This window comes from Pongo pygmaeus, chromosome 18, assembly GCF_028885625.2.
Source record: "Pongo pygmaeus isolate AG05252 chromosome 18, NHGRI_mPonPyg2-v2.0_pri, whole genome shotgun sequence".
Taxonomy (NCBI): Eukaryota; Metazoa; Chordata; class Mammalia; order Primates; family Hominidae; genus Pongo; species Pongo pygmaeus.
This window is the reverse complement of record NC_072391.2, coordinates 51,463,031-51,469,122: the sequence shown is the minus strand read 5'-3', so window position 1 is coordinate 51,469,122 and position 6,092 is coordinate 51,463,031. Positions and strand designations below refer to the sequence as shown.

General features: G+C 43.8%; 1 long non-coding RNA gene across 1 annotated transcript; it reads left to right on the top strand.

Moving 5' to 3' along the window:
- Window positions 1-407: 407 nt before the first annotated feature.
- LOC129015554 (uncharacterized) lies at window positions 408-5,709 on the top strand. Its single transcript, XR_008494620.1, has 3 exons — window positions 408-614; window positions 3,486-3,590; window positions 5,505-5,709. It is a non-coding gene; the product is annotated as an uncharacterized LOC129015554 (long non-coding RNA).
- The last annotated feature ends 383 nt before the right edge of the window (window positions 5,710-6,092 follow it).

The window sequence follows — 6,092 nt, the reverse complement described above, 5'->3', positions numbered from 1 at the left end:
GAATTTTCAAACTTTAAAAAACACTCTTTCCCCAGCTTCACCCCCTACCCCAAACTTACAGAGCGAAAAATCAAATTCTATTCAAAAAACATATTAGCATTGCTCTTTGTGTCAAAGCCTGTGACAGTACAAAGAAAAATTGAGGAGTATTCCTCCCCCTCTAAAGCATAGAATCATAAAATAGAATGTGAAATAACTCTGCAATTGTAGTCTATTCTCTTATTTTAGAGATATGGAAACTGAGACTTAAACATAGCAAACTCATTCAAATCTATATTTCCTTATATCTAATGCAGGGAACTTTCTAGAACCTCCCACTTCTGCCCACCAACTTTACCAGGGCAACCAAAGAAGATTCAATGTCCATTGATGATGTCAACTATGTCCACATAAAATCTGCATATCTTCCACTAAGGCGGGTCTGAGGCACTGGGGACCAAGCTGAAGTTACCCTTTGCCATGCTTAGCTTAGACCCCAGTTTGAACAGCAACTCAATTGACCATTATCTGGCACCTACTATGCACAAAGCATGATGCTGGTCACACTCAACATCCTCCGTTCCTCTCTACTGAAATTTCAGGAGTGAAGTTTCCCACCTTAAATGATTCCCAAGGTAAGACAGGCATGTTCAGCATCATCTAAAGAAAACAAAAGTTTCCAAACATTTGCAAGCTCTGGAATTTATGTGTAAGAACTAATGTTTGAGAGGGTTTTTTGTTTTTGTTAAATGACTACACTATAAATCTCACAAACTGCATAAATCAGACTTGACTCTAGCCCCACAAGTAAGGCTGGGACGGATTTATGGCGAGGCATGAGAGAAGAACAGTGTGTTTTATTTACCACCTGACATTTACACATGGAGAAGCCTTGTGGGGGTTGGCCTGTGAGGGTTGGGAAGTAATCCACAAGGTTACAATAAATCCACCTGTGAATGGCAACCCACCTTGGGTTAAAAACTTGGTCTCAAATAACCTCAAAGTAATTCTGTCTGGTGGAAGATTCTTTATCCTGATCAGGGATAATGTTGAATTAGAAGTCCAATGTAACAACAGCCACATCTTTCTTAGCTTTAAACACTGCTGATTTATTATTATTATTATTATCATTAGCATTAGCATTAGAGAGCATACGTTATGGGCTTTTTCCATCTTCACTGTTGGTATTTGGAGATTTGAGGTCAGTATGAAATGTTTTTACGAACATCTTATGAATTTTGAAATTATGAAAATTTGTCCTGAAGAGTTATTTTGAAAATGTGAAAATGTGTCTTCAAGAGTCTCTTGTCATTAAAGCCCTCTCAATGAATCTTGTCATGGGGATTAACCAAATATTTAATGAACATTTATTATGTGGCAGGTGCATCACCTCATGGAGGGGACAGAAAATAAATAAATAATAGATCAGATAACAAGAAGTGATAGAGAGGAAAATTAAGCAGAGTGATGGGGATGCTTTAGTAGACAAGGTGGTCAGGAAATGTCTCTTTGGTAAGGTGGCATTTAATTAGAGACCTGAATGGAGTGAAGGAAGAAGTCATGCAGACAAGAGAGTAAGAACATCAAAGGCGGCCAGGCACAGTGGCTCACGCCTGTAATCCCAGCACTTTGGGAGGCTGAGGCAGGCAGATCATGAGGTCAGGAGATCAAGACCATCTTGGCTAACATGGTGAAACCCCATCTCTACTAAAAATAAAAAAATTAGCTGGGCGCAGTGGTGGGTGCCTATAGTCCCAGCTACTCGGGAGGCTGAGGCAGGAGAATGGTGTGAACCTGGGAGGTGGAGCTTGTAGTGAGCCGAGATCACGCCACTGCACTCCAGCCTGGGCAACAGAGCGAGACTCCGTCTCAAAAAAAAAAAAAAAAAAAAAAAAAAAGAACATTGAAGGCAGGAGAACAGCCAGGGCAAAGGCTGGAGGTGGGAAGAAGATTGACGTCTTTAAGAAACGCTAGGGAGACAGGAGCGACTGGAGTGGAATGAGTGAGAGAGTCATATGAGACAAGATCAGAGAGGAAACCAGGAGCCAGATCCCATAAAGAAGAGGTGTCCAGTCTTTTGGCTTCCCTGGTCTATTGGTCCATTCACACTGCTATAAAGCTACTACCTGAGACTGGGTAATGTATAAAGGAAAGAGGTTTATTTGACTCACAATTCTGCATAGCTTGGGAGGCCTCAGAAAACTTACAATCATGGCAGAAGATGAAGGGTAAGCAAGGCACATCTTACATGGCAGGAGGAGAGAGAGAGAAAAAGGGGAAGTGTCAGACACTTATCAAACAACTAGATCTCTTGAAAATTCACTCACTATCACAAGAACAGCAAGGGGGAAATTCGTCGCCATGATCCAATGATGTCCCACCAGGTCCCTCCCCTGACACATGGGGATTATAACTGAAGATGAGATTTGGGTGGGGACACAGCCAAACCATATCACGTGGGCCACATTGGAAGAAGAATTGTCTTGGGCCATGCATAAAATACACTAATACTAATGATAGCTGATGAGCTATAAAAAAATCATGCATAAATTTTATAATCCTTTAAGAAAGTTCACAAATTTTTGTTGGGCCACATTCAAAACCATGCTGGGGCACATGGAGCCCACAGGCCGTGGGTTGGACAAGCTTGATATAAAGCCTTGTAAGCTTTGGGAGGGGATTTAGGAAGCATAAGAAGGTTGAGCCAAGGAGGAACAAGTTGTGATCTATGCTTGGAAGGCCTCACTCTCTTCATGGAGGACAGTTCTGGAAGGCAAGGATAGAAGCTAGGAGACCAGTTAACATACTATTGCAATAGTCAAAGCCAGAGCTAATGGCAGTGTATGACAAATTCCCTCACTCACTCTACTTTAATCTCAACTCACTCTGCATACCCCACATGAGTGTCTCACTAACCAATGAACCTATTTTAAGAAAGACAAAAATCGCAGTTAAACCTAGAGCCCAGGAGCTCTGGATAATTTTGAAAAAGTGAAATTTCTGAAAAGTTGTAAGTCCAGAGGATATAAATAAGTCCTTCCCCTTTTGAGACATGTCAAGGATAGTGCAGTTGCTTTCACCGTGTGATCCATTCACTAGGATAAGGTGCATTCTACAATGATAGCATTCCTTCCAATAATTTACCTAAGGCCAGTTTGATGCCCAGTAGTTCTAGCTCCTGGGGAAAAGTCCACCCTAAGCCTATTTACCAATGTGTCAAGAAAATAGTACCAGAGACCTCATTGGACTTACTTAAAGCTAAACTAGACTTCATAGAAAGAAGGGGAAAGAGCGTACCAGAGAGAAGGAGAGAGGCTTGGGGTTGCTCTGCCATATTATTTTCCAGCAAATTGGTTTCTGGCTATGTGAGCATATTGGGAAGAACACTTAGGAGTGATTATAACAGAGGAAGGTTGTGGGGGGTGCACCGGCAAGACAGTGAAGAATGGGGCCAAATGGGAGGGAATGGACAAATTAATGATTAAGGAAGATTTTTTTTCTTCTAGGAGTCGTGTCCAGCCTGGCCTCCCAGATTTGAGCAATCTTTCACTGTCAAGAAAGGCTGGGAGATTGATTCAATTAAGATTAGCAGAGTCGGAAAAATGGCGTGGGTTAGTTTTGATTAGTATTGTCTTCTCTCTCATCTCTTGGTGGTGGTGGCCTGAACACACGTGGAGTTTGGCTCTATCAGGTCACAGGGAAGGCAAGGCCAACTTCCAGAGTGGGGTTCGTGGACCAGGCTTTGGGCTGGAGAGGTGGCATTTCCCTGGTATTTTCTTCTGAGGTCTCTTCTATTTGTCCTTCCTGGGTATGATTTTTTTATAATTAGCTACTTCTTCTGAAGAAACACTAAGGGGGTGGGGAAAATCTGATATATGGGGTCAGTGCTGAGTACAATTCCTTGGAGCAAATAAATGTAATTGGAGGTCTCATTAATTCCGAGGCCATGCCCAGATGCCCTCTCTGATCCATTGGAAGGGTGGGAGAACTTTCCTGGAGAGGTGAGCATGTCTCAAACAAAGAGGGGCCGGCAGCCCCGGCATCTGCTGGCAGAGAATCTCACAAGGCTTGAGGTCCCGGGGTGAAGAGAAGGGAGGGAATAAATCACTCTTGCCTCATCCCACTGCTGCACCAAGAAACCCAGATGCACCCGAGCTGTTGATTTCTGCCCGATGAGTCTTTGCATCTGAGAGCAGCCTGCAGATGCTTAAAATAAATGCACCTTGCAATTTACCACCACCTCTAAATTCATATTCAGACCCTGTTTCTGGATAAGTTTAATGAAAGTGGTACTCTCCGCAAGGTCCCTGGTGGCATTAGTTCACATTACAAAATCATTATACATAATTTGACACTATTGTGCACCGTTAGCTTAGAAAAAGAGCTTGTTTTACAGCTCTGGGGACAGAGGTCCCTCCAGATAAGGTTGGGCTTATGAGAGAGTGAGAGGGGAAAGAAATGCTTCCTTCTGGTTAGTAATGAGGACTTTGATGTTGAATGCGGTGACTCCCTTACACTCATCAAGACAGATATTTAGTCCAAGAAGAAAAAAATACCAAGTTACTCTCTTAAAAGGCAACCATGGACCATGCACTGAGTCTTAGTACTTTTAAAAGCAAATATTTAATCTGCATTTTAAAGGCCACTCCCAACACCATCACCACCACCCCAGTTGATTTTTGGCTCTATGACATCTTGTTCCTGGTGGCTTGGCACAACTTGCCACATGCTGTTCCATGCGGCCCACACAGGGCTGGAATTTGCGGGGTCTGTACAAGTGAAGCCTTACCAAGTTGTTAGAAGCTAAAATATTTCCATGCCAGTTGGTAAATATGTTGGCCCCTCAATGCCCATGCCCACTGCCTGGGCACCCTACCCTTCCTCAGATCTCCAGATGTCCCCATACCAGCAACTAAGTGCTTAATGCCCAGCACTCCAGGGACAGGCAAGCTGACATGGACTGAACTGTGTCCACCTCAAGATATGTATGTTGAAGCCCTCACCTCCAATATGACCAGATATAGGACTGTTAGGGAGATAATTAAATGAGGTCAAAAGGATGGGGTCACACATAAATGAGTCCTATTGGGACACCAACAAGACTGGTGTTCTTATAACATGAGGAAGACTCACCAGATTGTGTACTTTCTCTCTTTCTACCCACATATAGAGAAAAGGCAGGCAGGATAGTGAAATGATCAGAGTTCTAGAAAAGTTGTGTTGACTACAGAGAGGTGAGTAGGTGGGAAAGAGAAACCCTGGAGTGGGAAGCCCAGTTTTTGTTTTTGTTTGAGATGGAGTCTGGCTCGGTCGCCCAGGATGGAGTGCAGTGGTGCAATCTTGGCTCACTGCAACCACCACCCCCCAGGTTCAGGTGATTCTCTGGCTTCAGCCTCCCGAGTAGCTGGGATTGCAGGCACTCACCACTACACCTAGCTAAATTTTTTGTAGTTTTAGTAAAGGTGGAGTTTCACCATGCTGGCCAGGCTGGTCTTGAACTCCTAACCTCTGCTTTGGCCTCCCAGAGTGCTGGGATTACAGGCATGAGCCACTGCACCTGGCCTAGGAATCCCAGTCTTTAAGAGGCTGCCATATGAGGACACAGCAAGAAGACACCAACTACAAGAGGAGAAGAAAAGACTTCAACAGAAACCAACCCTGCTAGCACCTTGATCTCTGGCTTCCAGCCTCCAGCACCATGAGAAAATAAATTTCTATGTTTGAAGCCTCCATGGTCTATAGTATTTCGCAACAGTAGCCTGAGATGTTCTGATGGTTTGGCTCACACGCCTTGTACCAGTTCGTCAATACTTTCCTTATCACCTGCTAGCACCTTTTCCTATAAAAAGAGCTCACCCACTTCCCTCTAGCTAACTTCCAAAGGTGACTGTTTCAAAATCAAAATCAGTTCACAATGATCTACCCATGTGAATTTTTGGTCCCAGGTATTGTCTTTCACTCCTCTCTCTCTCTTCCTTGAACCTTTGGCCAATCAGTCAGTCACCCAGCACCCTGGTGCTCACCTCCTCTTTGTGTCTAGCACCTGTCCCTCCTCTCTAATCACACAGATGCCTATTTGGCTCAAAGAGTGATATCTCTCACCCAGACTACCC